The sequence below is a fragment of the Lissotriton helveticus genome, chromosome 4_1 (genome assembly GCF_964261635.1).
Source record: "Lissotriton helveticus chromosome 4_1, aLisHel1.1, whole genome shotgun sequence".
Classification (NCBI taxonomy): Eukaryota; Metazoa; Chordata; class Amphibia; order Caudata; family Salamandridae; genus Lissotriton; species Lissotriton helveticus.
Genome location: NC_136063.1, coordinates 262,495,084 through 262,516,576, shown reverse-complemented (window position 1 = coordinate 262,516,576; position 21,493 = coordinate 262,495,084). Strand labels below are relative to the sequence as shown.

The 21,493-nt window shown below is 42.2% G+C and overlaps 1 long non-coding RNA gene across 4 annotated transcripts in view; it reads right to left on the bottom strand.

Annotated features, from left to right (window-relative positions):
• The window catches only part of LOC144827127 (uncharacterized), a 229,286-nt gene that overhangs the window by 117,619 nt on the left and 90,174 nt on the right, over nt 1-21,493 (bottom strand). The window contains exons 4-5 of one of the 4 annotated variants that reach the window (XR_013610034.1): nt 4,562-4,613; nt 3,577-3,656 (exon numbers count right to left, since the gene is read on the bottom strand). The exons of the other annotated variants lie outside the window; for them this stretch is intronic. This is a non-coding gene — a long non-coding RNA (uncharacterized LOC144827127). The remainder of the gene's footprint in view (nt 1-3,576; nt 3,657-4,561; nt 4,614-21,493) is intronic. 4 annotated transcript variants of the gene reach the window in all.

Here is a 21,493-nt window from a genome sequence, read left to right as displayed (position 1 = left end):
AGGACATCGCTTTCCTATTTAAAAAAAGAGAGCAAGTTAATCTGTTCTCTCTTTCAAGAAAGCCCAAGTTTTTTCTTTTTCTTCAAGTTCGCCAAGCAAACATCTACATATTATAAATAAATATAATATAAATATAAACTATTTTCTCTGTGATCTATGAGATTTCCTGCCACAGACACTACGGTGTTTGTCCTTGGCCTCCGATCTTATCAGACTTGGTTACACGTATACTTAGAAACTAATTTGAAGGACGTAACCCACAGCCATTACAACGCGTGTTCGTCAACACAAAGACATTATTAAGATTATGTGTTTATAATGCGTGGTTAATGCATACTAGTTGTAAAAGCATGTGTGGTAATGCCATATGCGTGCTAATGGCTTTGTGGTGACGATCAGGCGTTGTAATGGCTGTTTCCCCCCAGGACACTGCAGAAACCGGGTCTGGTCGTGGTGGACTCCAGGCACCAGGCGGAGGGCCACGCAGCCCCTCTCATACAATATAGAAGTGTTTGTGGGGTTATTGTTTCCGTGGTTTGAGGGGCATCATTGAGGCGCACATATTTAATTTTGTAGGGGGGTAGGCATTGCATGGGGAAATGTCCCAAGAGGTTTGTAAATGTGGTACACATTGTTTCGATTAGTTTGATTTCTTTACCATGTTGTAGTGTATCCAGAGAAAATATAACTCAGTACTTTTCAATCCTAGTCTTGAACATCTTACTATAGTACATCAACATTTTAAATATAATTTTTATTGTGGATCGTCACCCCACCCCACAAAGAACAAGCACTGGCGTTGCCAATAGGTCTCGCATTTACGCGAGTTTGAGCTATTGGCATTGTAAATGACAATTACTTTTATTTATGTTTTTGTTTTTAAAACGTAAATAAAAGACCTTGTCATTTACAATGCCAATAGATCTAAATCTCGCAATTGCGAGACCTATTGCATTGCAAATGCTTTTTGTTTCTGGCTTCTTTATGGTGTTATCAGTCGTTGGTAGGAGTGCGCTTTACCTCCGAGATGAGCGAGTACTTAAGATGGCCATGATGTATGCCTATGACTATGCTGACTTACTGCAATGTCAATTGAGATGTTGTTGGTGCAACTATGTGGAGGTTACAATGTGACAGAACGCTCTGACCCAGCAGGGTAAATATTATAACCTACAACAGTGACAAGATGTGGATTATATCTGCAAGACGAGAGCAGTCTCCTACAATTCGTGGGTTAAAAAAAAAACAAGCGCCAAAGAAAGCAGGAAACAATTAAAAACAAGGGGGATTGCCTGTTGTGAGCAGAGCCTGATGGGGGGCGGGAATGCGAGCAAGGGGAGGAGAATGGAGGGGGAGGCAAGACAGAGGCAAGGAGTGTGGCAAATGGCCGGAGTGAAGCCGGAGAGACATGGGAGACGCTGCTAATTAGGGGAGGAGAAGCCGCAGAGCGCACGCTGGGCGAAGCCCTTTGATGTGCTGTGCGGCCGTGAATGCGCATGCTTGTTTGCTCACGTGATTCACGTGAACTTAATGAAAACCGCACGAACGAAACCCTTGGTTTCACGAGTTTTTTGAGCACTTGAATTCTCGCTCCCTCAATGCGCTTGCGCGCATTGATAGGTCGCGAGACCTAAAAAGTAGTGTGTACTTTTTTTTATTAAGTTTTATTAAAAGAATAACTGTAAATGAAACTTAATGTTAACTATAAAATAAAGAACTAGAAAAATAACTTTAAAAAAACAATAGTATAAACAAATTTTGAAGTTGTCTCCAAAAGACGTATGATTGGTAATTGCAAAATAAAAAGAAAATTAAATTAGAGTTTAGAATTATGTAGATGTGACTAAATGAGCTGAAGCATTACAAGTCAAGGTAACACTACAATTTTACGTGTGCAGTGTGCCTGGTACATTTCACTTCTGTTTTAGTGCCGCGTTCAAGTGGTGTCTATATGGAAGTGCCTACTGCGTCACTGACACAAAAGTTGCACAACGGGATTGTAAATATGGCGACTTATTTCTAATGCATTGTAATGAAGGCATTGTATATCTAGGCCTCTGTGCTTACTGTTGTATAAACACTGCGGCCAGTGGAATTCAAAACTTGAAGACTTCTTTGCTTTTACATTTGAAATCAGATAGCATTTTCTATAACTTTAAAAGAGAAAGAGAAATGATGTCACAGAGAGTGAGAGAGAGAAAGAGAGAGAAAACAACATTAAAACTATCTCGCAGAGTCTGGAGTTGAGATTTTTTTTTGAAAAGTTAGACGTAGATTTACAAGCTGCTTGCGTCAATTTTCCCATGTTAAAAGTGACACAAAAGTGGCGTAATGAGCTTGTAGATCTGTTTGTCAGACTGTTGTAACCTATCTGTTGTCACTGCTCGGAGGTAATTATTGATTGATTGATTGATTGATTTAGAACTCCTATAGCGCATACTGTCACCCTACGGGTATCCTGGCGCTTCAGGCCGATAACCTATGACCAGAATGGAACAGATCGCAACAGAGAGAGATAAAGGGGTAGATGTTTAGACCGAGGGATAGAGCCAGGTTTTCAGGTTCCTGCGAAACTCTAACAGAGGGTTGACTTGTCTAAGGTTCTGAGGAAGTTCATTCCATAAGCGTGCGCCGGCCACACTAAAAGCCCTCCCTCCTAACCTCGACCGTTTAAACCGAGGGATCGTCAGCCGGCAAGCACTAGAGGAATGGAGCTGCCTAGTAGGGCGATACCATGTAAACCTTTCCTGGAGGGGAATGTGACCTAGCTCATGCACTGCTCTAAAAATCATACACAAAGTTTTAAAATGGACCCTCTCCCTAATGGGCAGCCAGTGCAGCTCTCTCAAAGCCAAGGTGGTAGAGGAACTCCGTGGCCTCCCAAGGGCCAATTTGGCTGCTGCTGACTGGATTATTTGCCGTCCCTGGAAAATATATGCAGGGGCCCCCAGATATAAGGAATTGCAATAATCCAGCCTGCTTCCCACAATGCTACGTACCACCAGAGAGCGAGCCTCTTTAGGTAGTAAGGGAAGAATGTTCCGTAGCATGCGGATTAGGGCGAAGCAGCTGCTGGCATTCTTACTTGCCTGTGATTCCATCTGGAGGTCGTCATCAAACTTCACCCCGAGATTGCGAACCTTCCTAACCGGGGTTAAAGGTGACTCCTCTGGTGTAAGTCTGAAGTCAGATGGAATTTGTCTAGACATCCTACCTGTAGTGCAGTGCACTACCTCAGTCTTTCCGCTGTTAAATTGCAGCGAGTTCCTTCTGAGCCAGTCAGACGTCTGCCGCATGCATTGCTGGAACAGGTCCAGAGATAGGGCATTTCAACACAGTGAAGCTGGTGCACACTACCCACTGTCTCCTTTCACAAATGAAGGTAACACCTACAGTTTTACGTGTGCAGTGTGCTAGTACATTTCAGTTGTGTTATAGTGCTGCAATCTAGTGGTGTCTATATGGAAGTGCCTACTGCGTTACTGACACAAAAGTGGCAGAACGGTATTGTAAATATGCCGACTTATTTTAATGCATTGTAATGAAGGCATTGTATATCTAGGACTCTGTGCTTACCGTTGTATAAACAGTGCGGCCACCGGAGTTCACAACTTGATTTCGACTGTTGTTCTAGATGAAAAAACAGACAGCAGTGTCTATAAGTTTAAAAGAGAAAGAGAAATTATGACACAGAGTGAGAGAGAGAAAGAGAGAGAAAACAACATTAAAACTGTCTCGCAGAGTCTGGAGTTGAGATTTTTCCTTGAAAAGTCAGACGTAGATTTACAAGCTACTTGCGTCACTTTTGCCATGTTAAAAGTGACACAAAAGTGGCGTAATAAGTTTGTAGATCTGTTTGTCAGACTGTTGTAACCTATGTGTTGTCACTGCTTGGAGCTAATTTAACCTTTTAGAGAGTGAAGCTGGTGCACACTACCCACTCACTCCTTTCACAGATAATTTGTTGTTGTTTCGGAAACAAAATTGTTTGACACCTAGTGCCATTGGCGTGATTGAAACATGGTGCTCTACGTGTGGAAGAACCCTTCTCTGTAATCAAGAGAGTTAATCATTTCAATTCAGATAAGGTTGTATACAGCAGAGTGGAGATAGCAGCGTCCAAATCTTTAAAAAAGAAAGAGAAATGATGTGAGAGAGTAAGAAAGAGAAAGGGAAAGGGAAAAAACGATATTAAAACGAGGGAGAGACACACACGACAAGGGAGGGGTATGTGAAGCCAGAGACGCAACCAGTCAAAAATAACGGGGGTGGGGGGGCTAGAACAAATTTGGGGTGGGGGCTTTAGTTCAAGCAAAAAGAAGACTGGAGCTGCAGGGGCTGTAAGCGGGGGGGGGGGGATTATCAAAGCCTCATTAACAAGCAAAATGTCGTTAAAAGACCTGTCTCGTACTCGGTGCGAGTGTGTGTGGGCCCAGGAAGCTATGTCATCCTTGCTGAAGCCCCGTTACCCCAATGTTTTTTTTGCGCCTGCTGCATACTACATATTCTCTCCTTTGACAGATAACTTGACGTTGTTTCAGAAGCAAGCTTGTTTGCTCACCTTGTGCTATTGCCGTTGTCCGTGTTACATAATCCATCCTGAAGCTGTACATCTAAAAGATATTAAAAGAAAAATGTTATGATTGGTAATTCTTGCTATATTAATTTGGAGTTTTATTTATTTTATTTATTTTTATTTTTGAGGTTTTATATTGCGCGAACCAGACTCTTGCGAGTATCAGAGTGCTTTACATGTCAAGTAGAGATACATACAGAATATAACACGCTATAGTGAATCACGTAATAAGGAAGTGCTAGAAAATTCTAGAACAATAAAAGGCAGTGCGATGCTAGTGTAAAATGGCAAATATAAACAAAGGACGCATATAAGTGAAAAACAAGTAATAAAGTACAGAGGATAGATAGAGTTCACTTGGATTGAGCAATGAGAATAGCTTTGACTTCTCTTTTGAAGGAAGCCGAGGAAGGGTTCATTCTAGTTTCACTGGGCAGCGCATTCCATATCCTTGGAGCAATACCGGAGAAGGACCGGTTATGCGTTTTTTTCTTGGCATATCGTTGCGGTTGTAGGAGAAGAGTTTGGCACTCCTGGAAGCTCTGCTGCCCGCTGAGAGCACCAGTTAGATAATATCGCGCTTTAATAGACGTTTGATTGTCGGATTTCTACGAACTGTTTGTATTGCGAATATATTCCGGACATTTCAGCGATTTTAAAAACGATACTGCTATTGGGGAAAAAATTAAACATATAAATTAATACATTATGTTGCAGTGCGTTTGTCTAAAATACTAAGTCGCATTTTTGTATGTAGTCAGCTACAACCCTTTGACTCCTTGCGATGCATACTCAGGTCTCACTGCTCACCTTTTCGTGGAAAAGACACCTTCTTCATGAGGTAGTTCCGATCTCCAACAAAGAAGTCTCATATATGGTGCCGAGTCTTGATATCTCTATGGCTAACTATATATTCGTGCTCCCATCATCATCATCGCAGGTTCTTCACCCGCTAAGTGCTTCCGGCACCACTAACTCAGTGACCAAAGAGGCCATGCATGTGGTAGTGGGCCCCTTGTTCGGTGCTTTGGGAACAACTCTAAAATAGCGTAGAACACGTGCGCCCCGTCTTTTTTATACATAGGGTCACGTGTGTAGTGACGGATGTGCTGGATAGGTGTGGTGTGGGTGTATACCAGCCATGACAGAGTGTGTGTTGATCTGAAAACTAGACCTGCAACAAAGAAATCACTGCAATGGAAATCGGGGCTTTGTACTGTTGTTGTGTTTTCTGGTAGCGTGAGCACAGTAGGCTGTACTAACGTATTCAGTCTCGATTAATTTACCACCTCCCCCATGGGCTTTTAAATGTTGGGAGAGGGGTTAATAATTGTGTTGACTTTTCTTCTTTAGTGTGCAGTGCTATATTGTTTTATAAAATGTATAAGTCTTCAAACTTTCTTTACTCTTACGATGTACGTGCGATATTTCCGTAATTGATTTTAAAAGTAATATACGCTTTTTTACAGTTTAAAAAAACTATTTTTATGATTATCCCAGATAATGTTTTCTCTTAATATGTACATTAAATACATAAATATATGTTTTTGAATAATTAGAATCTTACGTGGAGTACGTGTACGGGGCGCCGTATAGGACTTCACGCAGGATATTTTTATTTTTTTATTAAAAAGACGCAGGGTACTCGTTTTGGGTTAAAAAAAAATGTGAAGCCCGCTTTATTGTCAATTAGCCTCCGGGGGGGGGGGGGGGTCAAATCTATGGGGCTATTTGTTTTTCATAATGGGGGGCCTAGAGGGTCTCCCCTGCGCAGGGATCGCTACCCCCCGGATGTTTAACTATATGTATGCGGGGGGATTCATGGCCCCCCGGAGTTCCAGGGACGCTTTCTCTTCCACTCGATTCCCTCCCCCCTCCCTCACCTCCGAGGCCTCTTTTTTCTGTCTTGTAGAGGATCCAAGGGAAATATAACAGTTTTTTGTACAGCCACTACCTTTCTGCCTGTCACCATAGTAACAGTTCATGGATCACTTGCGTGGGCAGAGAGGTTAGAAGTTCACCACAATATGTTGGTAATTGAAATACTTACTGTGCTGGAGCTTTATATTTATTTTTTTCATAGAACCCGTTAGTCGTAGAAGAAGTTTGTGGAAAAGTTTTATTAAGGATTCCTTCCTGTTCGGGGAGTATTAGGGTAAGGTGCTCCAAGCAGGACTTTACGAAGTTTAATGTTCATTGGCTGTAAAGTATTAAAAGTAGAAGGCTTAGCAGTCATTACTTGCTCGTCTTTGGAGAACATGGACATTTTATTAGCTAAAGTGTTCCGAACACAAGTTTGCTCCTTATTGGGTGGGAACGGTTCACTGTTGTCAGTGATATTGTGATGCATTTTCCAAAGGAGTATGGGGAAAGAAAGTAGTAGAGGGTAAGTTACGAAAACTATTAACTGGGTACAGTGCCCATAAGTGGTGGAGAGAAATTATGAGGTAAACAATGTTTTATATATGTTTCAAGGACCATTTATATAATTGCCGTGAAGTGTATAAATCACGGCGGAAAAATGAAAGTGTTTTGAGCTGTTTTCTTTTATCAAGTTTGTAGGTGACATACTTCTTAGTACTACTATTTACTTATAATGTGGTGTTTACTTTCATGATGGGGAGGTGTGGTTGCGCGGCAAAAAATTCAGTCTAGGTTTGAAACAGTTTTTATTAAGCAAATACAAATAAACTTTCTTCAGAAACTGTTGCAGTATATATGAAAGGGGTGACAATTAAAAATGGAATTTCAAATAATATCAGTTAAGCGTGGCTATACAGTTCATTTTTGTGCTACAGTTTTTAAAAGTGTAGCCCCACATTCTTGTTGATGTAAGAGGGCATCAGCTACTTTTAGATAAAGTAGAATAGAAGTGCTACAACAAACACACCCGCACTACATTATCTCAGATCAAGAGAACAAGTAAAACAGTAAAATCAAAATTGTTTCATATTACATAGAAATGCATGCATTATTATTTTTAAAATGTGTATTCTGTAAAATTCAGAAACATGCTGTCATAGTGTTTACAAGTTGCAGACTGTTCCCCAATAGATCATATACTCACCAAAGAATATATAGAATGTTACTCTTCCATACTAATATTATAAAGAGAGAGCCCAAACCTTTGAGGCGGGTAATCTTAGTAACCACAGCACCAACCACAACACCTAATACAGCGCTGGAAAGGGCAGTTGCAGCAGAAGGACATAGGCTATGCAGACGGCCACGATATTTTTTTTTTTGCAGAGTTTTATATAGCGCTAACTTGACCCGAACTGAATCAGGTATCAGAGCGCTTTACATAGCACCAGTTACGTTACATGAGGACACACATTCATTTTTGTTAGGCACGGGGAGATTAAGTGATTTGTCCAGAATCACAGGATGTTTGGCGTCGTTACCAAGACTCGAACCTAGATCCCCAGGTCCGAGGTCGAGCGCCTTAGCCGTTAGGCCAACTCCTTTATACATTTAAAAGGTAAAAGAACCGTGCCAGCAAAGTAGTCCCTTGTGGTCGTGTCTGCGTTGTGCTGTGGGCGTGGGCTGGGGGCGTGACTAACGCTGGGGGTGTGTGGTACAACCATCACAGCGCCGCATCAAGGGGCACGCTGGGGGCGTGTGCTACGTTCCGCCCTTCATGCCATGTGGGTCGTACATTAATCAGAAGATCGTCTGCTGTGGCCGTGTGCTGGGGGCGTGTAAACACGTTCACCTGGAGGCCTAGTAAGTAACGTTACTGCAGCCTCTCCTGCGCGCTGTTACTGAACTCCCTCATTCAACAAAATTACACGCGCCTGCTGCCATCAACCAGGGCTCTAGCCGGGCTCAGGCGGCGGATCAGTACACTAAATACACGCGCCTGATAACATCAACCAGGGCTGCAGCTGGGCCTCAAGCGGGGGAACACACGCCTGCTAACATCAAACAGGCCTGCATCTGGGCCTCAAGCGGGGAACATGCAAATGACCGTGTCTGCAGGGACAATTACTGCAGCCTTTCCTACTCGCTGTCACTCAACTCTCTCATTAAATGGATTTACCCGCGGCTGATAACTCTCTCATTCAACGACATTACACGCGCCTGCTAACATCAACCAGGGCTGTAGCCGGGCTCCGGCGGCGGATCACTACACCAATTACACGCGCCTGCTAACATCAACCAGGTCTGCAGCTGGGCCTTCTCCGTCCCTATTCTAATGAAACAAAAAATGTTGTCTACCGCGAGATTTTAAAATAAATTGCCCTTGCCAAATACACATATTACACACATTCTATTTCATACCCGGACAACGTCGGGACGGGCTGCTAGTATAATATATAGTACAGGTCCTATATATTCTTTAGGGAGAAGGTGAATAGGAATTGCAAATAAGAATATAAATTGAAAAATAACATTCAGAAATGTAGGGTTTATTAAATATTTAAAGTAAGAAAGTATGCATGATAGCTATATTTTAATATATATAAAAATATCTGATCAAGTTTTTTAAATATTTGATAATTATATTACAGATGGCACTGAAAAATCTCCCATTCCTCTTCTGTAGCAATAGGACAATCTATTATAATATAACGATTGATACCATTGTTACAGTAAAAAGGAAAGGAAAATAAAGTTATGTATTTAACAGAACATCCATAATGAAATAGTTTCGAGCAGTAATTATTTACTGAACTTCTATTCTCCGGGAGGTGAAAAAATTAGATCTTCGTTGTGACGGTTCATAAACTCCTCTGAGATCATGACGGTGAGAATAATAATATGTATATATTCTCACAGCATATGATCACAAGGGGAAAATAGACTGAAAGCCGCAAGTCGGTAACGTTGCTTACTTATCGTTACTCTTTGTGACGACGAATCATGAACTCTACTAAAATCACCAAGACTGTTAATGTTATAATATACATATTAACAGTATGTAATCTCTAGGGGAAAACACAATAATAAGTGGAAGGTGGTGACATTGATTGTAAATGTTTAGGGTTTGTGTCGACGGGTCACCAACACCTCTAGAGCTAAGTAATGTATCAATATTATAATATAAAAAGTCACTATATATAAGGTAAAAGGAGCCAGAAAAGGTGTAATATTTGTTATAATATATCTGTTTCTAAGAACAAGCTGCTGACGTTACAGAGAAAAAGGGAAAACATGCAATAACATGTTTTTCTACATATAAATGTTTAAATATTGACAAATAGTCACAAATTATAACTAAGTACTATGCCTATGCCATCTTGAAACAACTTACAACTCTGGAATATGTTTGTTGACGCAAAAAGAGAATCCGATGCTGGAGAACGGAGCCTGCAACAGAGGTTGGCAATTCAGAAATAACTCGGGAAAACGAAACTAATTGCACAGTAGGTGTGGTTTATATAGTTTTTTGTTGTTTAATAGTCTATGGAAGGAAGATGTGGCTCCATCTATGTAGATGGCACGTTTTGCAGTTTACACGTGCTCACTTTTTAACTGTTTTTAGTCTGCACGTGTTCGGAAAAGTTTAGAACCGAAAGCTGGGGCAAAGTAATATTGTCATTTTTTTAACCTTTCTATATATTTTCTTTTACCACTGAAAGCTGTGTCAGAGTTGCTCTACTGCCTCCAGCCTTTCTTGGACTACCTATAAGATCCTCTCCTCCCCAAAATGGCAGCCCCTGGCAGTGTACACAGAAAGAGGACTGTTGCCCGAAAACAAACAAGGACAATTTAATTGACCCCAACCAGGCTTGCTACTGAACCAGTTGCAACAGAAAGGGGACTACCTCACCACCACCACTAGAGCATTTCTCCCTCGCTCAAGACAGTTTCAACCTTCAAAAAACCTGCAAAGGTCCACAAAATAAAAATAAAAATAAATAAATAAAACGGAATTCTCACCCTCAATCCAGCCAAGCTGCCATCTCTTAAAAAGTCTCTTAATCCTAATGATTGCCTACCCCAGAATGACTGATGTTTACTGATACAGATCTCCTGGAGTGTGCCCAACCCTAGCCAACATGGTTGGTCCTGGTCTGACTGCCTTCGGGCCAAACTCATACACCCTGGTTTACCCCCAAACCTCTCCAAAACCGCTACTAAAGCCATCAAACACCTCACACTGAAAAACCATCCCCAATCACTGGGCTTGGACCTACGCTTCAGTGCCGACAAAGGCACTATCATCAACGACCTCGTTTTTTATTCCAGAAGAATCCATTCTTGGCGCAACACCTTCTCACTACTCCTCAATGTACGCTCAAGTAGGAACATTCCCTATGGCACTAAGCTCACAATATTGCCCTCAGCATCCCTGCGAGCCGACCTCACCATCACCCTCCACAAAAGCGGCATTGTATTGATCCAAGCCACAAACAAAAACCTTAATAAATTTGCAGATCTCTTCACCTTCCTCGGCAACCATGTACACGATACTGGGAAGACGACCAACACCCGGCCAGACGTTAAGCAGACCCCCCTGCCCAACATGACCAACTTCCCCCAAGCCTCCTCTCTAAGAGGTTCCTCCAACGCAGTTCCTCCCAACCGCCCCTACTCACCTTCCGGCCTGGTCGTAGGGAAGACGACCAACCCTCGTCCAGGCGATCCTCCGACCCTCCTGCCCAACACGACCAACTTCCCACAAGGCACCTCTCTAAGGGCCGCCAACTCTGTTTCCCCTGACCCCCCCAGCACACCTACCAGCCTTGCTAGCACGCCTACCTCAAGACCTCGGGTCTCCTCCCTGCTATCCTCCGCCTTGATCCCCATTGCTTGCAACACAGCACACCCTACTCCAATCAATCCTCCTACCAACCTCCCCAACGCAATTGACTCGAGACCCATGATCCCTTCCCCTCACGCTGCCTCCTCCCTCCATAACGAAATTGACCTGGGACCCTTGATCTCCCCCACTCATGCCCCCCACTCTGACTCTAAGACCAAACATGCTCCCCACTCTGACTCTAAGACCAGTACGCCTCCAACGACTCTTGAGGATGCAGGTTTGGCTAGTACCGCTACCACTCATTCCACCCATTCTAACAAAGTCCATCCTAACCCTCCCACCCCCCTCCACAGATATCCACACTCTGCACTCCAGAGCTACTGAAATAATTCAGAGCATCCACCTCTCCATCCGGGATCTAACGAACCTCCTTCACCTCGCCGAACTCTCCCTCATCAACCTCAAGCCTCAGCTGAACTCCTCTTCCCCTGCTACCCCAGAGCACCCCAAATACCCACTACCGACATCCCTGAGGTACCTTCGCCCTCGTAAGCACCCTAGCTGACTATCGGAGGAGGAAATCCTTGACCTCGCCCTCTCCTACAGCTTTTCCCTCACCACAACAAAGTCGCTAGACATCACTGTAAAGGAAATCCATGACATCCTCAAGGACTATAATGCAGCCTCTCTCACTCCTTGTCTATCAGACATAAGTGCTGCACACCCCATCTGCATGGTCGATATCAACCCCTGCAGACCAGCTCCCCTCTGCAACAGAAGGATGAACCGAAGCAATCTAGCGCCAGTACACCTGTCTACCCCGACTCCCGACACCAGCTCCCCCCTCCCTGACTGGTCTCTTAATTAACTGCAGATCGGCAGGAAAGCATGCCACCAATGTCACTGCCCTCATTCTGAACAACAAATCCGACTTAGCTATTTTAACACAATCATGGCTCACTGATTCCTCATCCCCTTGCCTTGACCTCTTAGTCCCCCCTAACTTTAACATTACTAGGTTAGACCGACCACATAACAAGAGAGGTGGCGGCATCGCCTGCAACTATTGCTCTAACCTCCTTGTCATCAAGCTTCTGGCGGATACTACCGATGTCTGTAAATATCTAGCCCTCTAAATCTATAGCAACACCACCCATCTATGCAACCTGCACATCTTTTACCCAGGCGTGAACGGACCCTTCACTGACCACCTCATGGAAATTATCACAGCTAAGAGGTCCCTCAACACCAAAGACATTTTCCTTGGAGATTTCAACCTGCACTGGAGCGATCTCAAGGACCCTCATGTCAACGCCATTAAATACCTCCTGGCCGATCAAGCCCTGACCCAAGCTTGCTCACTCCCAACACATTCAAAAGGGGCCACTCTTGACTGGATCATCTCTAAGGAGGCAACAGTCAAGCTTATCTCTATAGTTCCTTGTGTCTGGTCAGACCACCAGGCCATCATCTTCCTTCTACCTGGCACCCACAAGATAAGAGCACCACAACCGGTGCTTCCTAAACGCTGGATCAGAGACACCAAGAACCTGGACCACAAGGAGCTTGAGATCTGCTGCAAATCCGACCTCCCCCCCACACATCACATCGGTCAGTGCCCTTAATGATCACTACTCCACAACGATGTCGAACATTCTGGATGACCTAGCCACTCTTAAAGTAAACAGAACTCAGGTCAAAGATAGAAACCCCTGGTACACGGATTCCCTCAACAATGAGAGGAGATCCCTCCAACAAGATGAAAGAACCTGGAGACAACACCCCTCGGCCGCTCACCTAAAACTTCTCCGCCAGGCCAGAAATACATACAACAAGAATATCCTCAACTCTAAAAAAGAGTTCTTCAGAGCCGAACTAGGAAATGCCAAGAACAGACCATGCAAACTCTTTGAGCTGGTCAAACATCAATCGAACAAACTGACCAAAACAGTGAAAGAAAACCCCAAGTCTCTCATCTTATCTGAAGAATTCTCCTCGTTTTTTGCAAACAAAATCAAAACCCTAGGTAACGAACTTAGTGCGGCCTCAATATCTCCACCAACCCCTGACCTTCCCCCCCACCCGCCATGCCTCCACAATCCTCACCTAAGAATCTAGCACATTGGACCAACTTCTCACTCTACGACGAAGACTCTGTCGCCAAAATCTTTTCCACCTTAAACCCGAACAACCATTTCAACGACCCGCTCCCTTCTAACTGCCTTGCGACCACTGCCCAATCCATTATTCCCAGCTGGACTACGATAATCAATGCCTCTCTCCAGCAAGGTTCAATCCCGGACTCTCTAAAAGCGGGCCAAGTCCTCCCCATTCTGAAAAAGCCGTCGCTGGACCCAGCCTCCCCAGACAATTTCAGACCAATCTCCAACATTCCTCTCTTGGCTAAAGTGCTGGAGAAGTGTGTGCAACTGCAGTTAAGCCACCACATCAACAACTTCCATCTACTCGATGACTGCCAATCTGGTTTCCGACCCGGACACTGCACTGAAACCACCATGCTCCACATTGTCGATGACGCCCTACAAGCCCTTGACCAAGACAAAACCTGTCTCTTAATCCTCCTAGATCTATCCTCGGCCTTCGACACGGTCAACCATGAGATGTTACTCGAACGCCTCAAACTTAGGATGGGATTAGATGGCACTGTCCTTGACTGGTTTAGTTCCTACCTCCAAAACCGATCTCAGAGATTCCTTATCAACGGCAACCTGTCTGCTCCCTTCTTGGTCACGGTGGGAGTCCCTCAAGGATCAACGTTGTCCCCCACCCTTCTCAACCTCTATTTAGAACCCCTTGCCGAGGTCCTTCGCACTGCAAATATCTCCTACCATATGCACGCAGATGACAGTCAGATCTACATAAAAATCTCTTCTCTTGAAGAAATCCTTAACCTGAATGAGGCCCTGAAGCTGACCGTCCAATGGCTCTCCTCCAACCAACTTAAACTCAATGCAAAGAAAGCTGAGTTCCTCCTAATTTCCCCTCCTAAGAGCAACTCGGAGATCCAGACATGGATCAAAGCGATCACAGCCTTAAGTTGCCCCCCGACCATTGTGGACTCGGACAAATCTCTGGGTATCACCTTGGACTATAACCTAAACATGCGAGACCACATCAACTCAATGGCCTATTCCGCCAGATTCCACTTGAGTTACCTTTGGAAAATGAAACCATTCCTTGATGCTCCCGACCTAAAACTTGCAGTCCAATCCCTAGTTATTTCCAGGCTGGAATATGGGTGCTCCACCCTTTCTAGTTTACCAAAGATCTCCCTTGCACTTTAAAAGCCTGCCTCAACGCAACTGCCAGACTACTTACCGGCACAAGGAAATTTGATCACATCACCCCTCATCTGAAATCATTGAACTGGCTCCCACTCGAGGCTAGGATCCATCTCAAGTTGGCATGCATCACGCACAAGGCCCTACACTCAAACTCCCCTGCGTATCTTGCACAGAAACTTGTGATATCCGGAGAAAGCAGAAACTCACGATCGGCCAGTGCCCTCCTACTCCAGCCTGCTCGTTTTCAGAAAAAAAGAACAACAATCGAGCTTTCGCTGGGGCTGCACCAAGAATATGGAACTCCTTCCCACCCGCCATCAGAAGAATCCCCTCTCTGGCACACTTAAAAAATGAGGCCAAATCCTTCCTCATGGGTCAATTCCATGACTAATTCAGTTCCACTACCACCCCAAAGACTACTGCCTCCATCCTGTGACCTCGCCCCACAAAGAAATCGGAATCCGTCCTTGACAATTGTAATATTGACTATCCTGTATAATGCTTTTCCTTCTTTCTCCCAGCACCCCCTAACTCCCTATTTTACAATACTCTTGTGTTATCCTTCCTATTGTTTACTTTGTGACTCTGTAAAGCGCTCTGATACCCTAACGGGTCAAGTTCGCGCTCTGTGAAACTCTAAAATAAATAAAATAAATAAATTGTAAAAACTTCAGCCAGTACCCAAGTAGTCATGGTGCAAAGTGGGCCTTAGGGCATGGACTGCTTCAAAGTCCTATACACTATGCATGCACTCTTCTATGCAGGGAAAAATTGTCTTTTATAGCTTTTATTATCCAGTCTATGTTCTCACACTTCTAGCAAACTCTTTGTGATTGCTGATTCAGTATTGTAGTGAAGTATTCAGCAGAATGCCCTAATGTATGCACTGTGCTAAAAATGAAGCTCTTCCAAATTCAGACAGACACTATCGTTGCAGAACTGTAATTATCCAGTCAGTACTCAAGTAATCATGGTGAAAAGTAGGCCTTAGGCCATGTACTGCTTTAAACCTGTATAGAGTATGCTTGCACTCTTCTATGTAGGTGTACATTTGTGTTTTATACATTCAATTGTCCAGTCTGTATCATTAGACTTTCACAATCACTCTCACTCTACTGTGTCAATATTGTAGTGAGCCATTCAGCAGTATTTCCTTATATATGTACTGTGGTAAAACTGAAGCTCTTATAAATTCAGTCATGCACCTTCTTTGCAGAACTGTAATCATGCAGTCAGTACCCAAGTAATTATGGAGGAAAGTAGGCCTTAGTACATGGACTGCTTCAAACTCCTATTTCCTATGCATGTACTGTTCTATGCACCTGCAAATTTACCTTTTATATTTTGAATTCCCCAGTCTGTATCCTTACACTTCCAGCAAACACTCTGTCATTCCTCTTATACTTTTGTAGTGACTAATTGATCAGTGTGTAGTAATCCATTCTCTACATTGAAACAGTAAACAGGATATGTACAAGAAGTAGTACATTCCCAGAGATATGGCAGTTATTGTGCACTGTGATATCAGCACAATGGATTCACCGTATTTACAATGTAGTGTATTATGGAGCAAAAACAGCACAGATATGTGATGTATTTGTGTTGTGAAGGAGGTGCATTGCTTGACTTGCGTTCCAAGTGCAACGGAGCTCCAGCAATGCTCTTGGGGTTCTATGCTCACAAAGCAGTGTCAATCCTTACACCTGTTTCAAGCAGGAGCAGGGTTTTGATGTAGCATAGCACTAAAAGTGTCTGAATGAAATATTATAGATTTCACTCGGTCACTTTTATGAGGTGTTCCTATGCAAGAACACTTGCACCCCCCCCCTCTCTGCGCAGGAAAGTCTCTTTCTGGCGCAGGGCTTTAGAATATGATGCACCTTCCATATGCATCACATTGTAAATATCTGGTACTATGGTACATCTTGTGCAACACCGCAGCATCACAAAAGTGACGGAAAATATGTGTAAACGAGGTACAAGGGGGTTGTAAACTCGCTCCTAACACATACAAATTCACCCAGGCAGTTTCACTAGCAGTGCAAATTGAAGTATAGACTTCTAACATATTTATATGGCTGTGTTACATTGAAGTGCTTCGGAGGTACTACAGTATAGTATAGGTAAACACCTTATACATTTATGCTGGAGCACTCTCTTATACTTTTTGCACTTTCACATTCACCATACACTACTAATTCGTTCGTTCATTTATGCACTACACATTCATTCTGACAAAGTTGTACACACTAATATACAAATATAGTTATTTTTTAAGCCAGTGGAGGTAGTTCTGAAAAGAAGTGTTTTTTTTCGTTTTAGTCTGCTATTTTTTTTTTTCAGGAAGTTTTTAGTTGTTTTTTTTTTAAACCCAAAAAATTAAACTGGAAACAAAAAAAGTGTGGAACAGGAAGAAAAAAGAAAAGCAAATATTATTGTTTTGGGCAACGGTGCTCTTTGCTCCTCACAATGAGGTGAATAGACTGCACACCGTAACAAAGGAGTTCTCTGCAAAATGTACAATGAATTGTAAGATATGCAAACTGAGGCACAATAATAGGATGCGTAATGTTCGGAGGAGGTGGTGGTGCTTTTGAGGTAGAAGGAACTGCAGGTTGAGGGTTTTCCTGGAACCTTTGTGTTGTCATCCTTCCGTAATTATTTGGATGCAAATTTTTGACATGGTGAACCATTGAGGCTGTCCCGAAAGAGTACTTTTTAGTGGGGTCAGCCCTGGAAAGTGTAACCTCACAGATCTTTCATGTTACTTTCGGTACATTCACGTTTTTCTGTCCCTCCAGAAATGAAGAAAACTTCCAAATGAAAGCTTCTTTTCTCTTTTTCTGAGGTGGCTTAGTAACAAAATGTTTCTTAGAGGAATGTACTGATGAAGTTTCTAAAAGAGCAGCCATTGTAGAGTTTGGTTGTAAAAGACTACAGCTCCACAGAATAGATGTTTTTCCTGGGAGTGTCGAAGTAGGATAATCAAAATGAAAATTTCACCAGTTGGAATAGGAAGTATTATGAACTAATCAAAACTCTCCTTTTATGGTCAGATGACTTTGCGTACGCTTGCAGTGCTCTTACAGTGCTCTTAAGATGCGAGTATGTACGAAGTACCTTTGCGATTTGCGCAATTGCTTTTAAGAGTAATAATTGCTTATTAAAAGTTAAAAAAAAAGTATTTTCATGTTTGTCCTAGATACTGTCTTCCCTTAATATGTACATTAAATACATAAATATATGTTTTTGAACAATTAGAAACTTTTGCGCCGTATGCTTACGGGGCGCCGTATATGATGTCACGCAGAAGCATTGATGCGATGCGCAAGGTCAAAGTGCATCTGTAGCGAGTGCGTGGCTATACGCAGAGGACCATTTGCTGTACAAAGTGTGTTGTGATCACTGTACGCGTACCGTGCGATTACCCCAAAAAATATGAAAAAGGAATTATAGAAATTCTCATTGTAAAAAATTTGAAAAAAAAGTGGGATTCAGTTTTGTTATTAATTTACATTAAGAATATGAAATATAAGTTACAAAATGAAATTAATATAAATATTTTTCATAAAAATGTAAGAAATTAGTATAAAAAGAAAGAAATTTAATAATTTATACATTTAAAAATTATCATTTACTAAACCTTTGAAATTCATTGAAAAAAACCATAGGTTTCAGCCACGTTATAGTTAGGAATGAGCATTTAAAAAACCTTGCAAATACACTGAAAAAACCATAGGTTTCACACATGTTATAGTTAGCTGGACATTTCCCTCGTATAAAACCTTTGAAATTCCCCCGTTATAGATAGTTCAGCTAACTATAACTTGCGCGCCCACAATGTACTGCTGATGAAGTCACATATTACATCACTCATGACATGGTCAGTGACATCACTCATGACATCACTGATGACATCTCAAATGACATCAACCAATGGACTTTAGGGCAATTAGCCAGAAAATGAAAGACTTCCCACCCTCGCTTTCATAATGAGAGAAGTGTCACCTCTTGTTAAGCATGACAAAGCGACCACAAGCATCAGCGAGACACCTCTCACACATGATTCATAAAGAAGAGTAAAAGGACAAAAGTGATCCTTGGTAACCACACAGATAAACATTTCCCGCCACCTCTTCTGGCACTAATGGTGTGTGCTTACTGCATCACGACTGGGTGCTTTCGGGGCACCATTTAAGTGGCTTGTCTTTGTTGTGTTGTTATCCAGGCAGTAGATAATTATGTTTTCTATAGATCAGACTTACCTCCTACTAGTGAGAAGTAGGAGGCCCAGTGCTTAATTTGTTGAAATAATAAGTGCAGGTCTCTTGTCGAGAGGTCACTGTTGGGTGCACTACCCTTTGCCCCTGAAATGCTGCAAATAATAGTAACAACACAACTACTAACTGTCACACTTCTACAAGTGTGACAGTTTGGACTATTTCAAGCCCCCCAAGCTGTACGAATGACGGCAGATTATAATCAATTTTTAATGTATACTAAATTAATAATTACCTGTTGTTGTGGTAAACTCAAAATTAGTCAGAGACCACCACCTTCTGGCAGACTGTCACACGCTCTGGTGTTGAAAAGTAAGTGCAGGTGCTGAGCATCGCAAACCACTAGCTCAAATTAAACACTGTGAAGGCCCCCACTTTTAGTCCTGGGGAATGCCGCAGAAGATATTAGAACGGCCTATTGTACTGTTTTTGTGTGCTGTCACAATACAATAAAAAACGAGTTTCCTTTTCACCACGTGGCGAAAAAGCAAGAAATAAGCTGAATTAAATTTCAACATTTACAGAAATAGCTCACAATGGAAGCCACGCATAACATTTCATCCTACTGCTGTACAATTCTACTTACTAAAAAGAAAATGCAAATTACATGTTGTATTCGGCAGATTCAGCAGACTGTGCCAAAGCAAAAGAGTTCTTGGCGCAGATAAAAAAAAATGTTCTCTTAACAAATATCAGTTAATTAGCTCGTGGGGCTTGAATAGATGAAATTTCTTTCTGTTTGAAATTGTCTAATCACAATCATTAATATGTTAGACTGAGCTAAAACACTTGAATATATTTCTTAGATATGCTACGAGCAATATTTAGGTAGAAACAAATTATTCTTTTTTCTCTTCATTTACAGCTTGCATCAGACTTTTCTTGCTGCTGTACCGATTTTTCCACATGGCCTTGCTTTCCCCGGGACAGCAATGGCATCTACAAAATTTATTGACAAAAAAGTTATTATGTTTGAATCTGTTTGAAGATGCCTGTCAGTGGCTATCAAGCTATTGGTCAGTGTCATTTCTTTGTCGTCATTTAATGTATCCTTTTCTCTGCCAAACGTCAAACTATATATTATTTACTGAGGCAAGTAAGTTAGTGAGTTTGAGGGTCATTGAGTGAGGTAGGAGTGGATATATTGTCATAAACCTTTCACATTTAATTGATAATCATCAAGATACTGCTTGGCATGAGTATAAACCAGGAATTACGTGATTGAAATAGCTATATACTCTAAAGGTTTTCAAATGTAAGATTATTAAGTCACCTGAGCCAAAGGGAGAGCGTTTTACTCAATAAACATATTTAGAATTCCCATATATTGTTGTAATGTCACAATGCCAAGTATGTGTCTTATGGTGTCTATATAATGTTTATACAGTAGCTTACAGTGCTGTTTAGGTGGTGAGGTCTCATAGTTACCCAATGAGCCTGTATTATGTGTGATACAGTCTTTAGCATGTAATAGGAAAAAAGATTGGAACGCCAGCGTCAGTTGGTGCTGATCCTCTGGGCCCTTAACACATGTATCCACTGCTGTTATTTTATCTTCAATAAATATTCTGCAAAAATACTTGGAGGTTGCTGGATTCATCATAACAAATTGGTCGACAGGCATGGGATACTTATTATGATCATTTTTGTTTTTAAAAAGGCACGTCAGCACTTTTCCAATCAAACTGTTTAATGGAACTCTTTCTGATGGCCCAGGTAATGTCTGTTTAGAGTGCCCTTCCGCTTTTGTGTCATTTTTAGGTCGAGCATTCGAGAGCTCTTGTAATTTCTCTTTTGGTCTTAAAGCCATCCCCTTTCTTTTGATTTGTTTGTTTCAGTGTCCTTTGAAAATCCTCTCCTGCTAGTGGTCAGCTCTGCCTCTTTGTCCCTCCTTTTTCCCTTCTATTACTCCCACACTGCAGGGACTAAGTACTGTGTCATTCCACTCTGGTTCTTCATGTGTTCTATGACGGACTATTTGTTTATTGGATTCCTGGTCTGTGACTGGTTGCCTGTGTTCAGCTTCGGTGTCATAGCTGCTTACATGTAAATTTAGCATTCCTCCCTCCCACCTCCTCTTAATGCCACAGTTGTGTTAATTCTGCCTCCCTCGCCATGTCTGCTGCTATGTAAATTGTAATTATTTCGGTTTTTTGCACTTTTCGTGTCCATCTTTCATTGAGCTTCTTTTTGGTAGGAAGTTTGTTTTGTTTTGGCCTTTCTTTTAAAGGGGATTGGACTTGTTAAAGTCGTGTTTACCACTCCTTCTTGTGCCTGGTTCTCCGGTCCCATTCCTCACCCCTCCTGCCATTTTACAACAGCTGCAGTCTCGTAGTAGCCATGGTTGTGTCTATTTTTAGTAACTTGCAGTGAAAACACAAGTGGTGCTTTTACTTTAAAAAAATGCTTGTTTCCCATATTGCTGTTCGTTTTTTAAAATGGGGCAGGCCCAAAAAGTTGCATCGTAATTAGCTGCCATATATAGGTCAGGCAAACAAATCTGCCACTTCTTTATTTTCAGGAGACTTCAACATATTTTTACTCAGCGCAGCACCCGTTTCACAAGCACTGTGCTTTATCTTCATTTATGGGTACAATAAGGTGGTACACGTTGAACTGT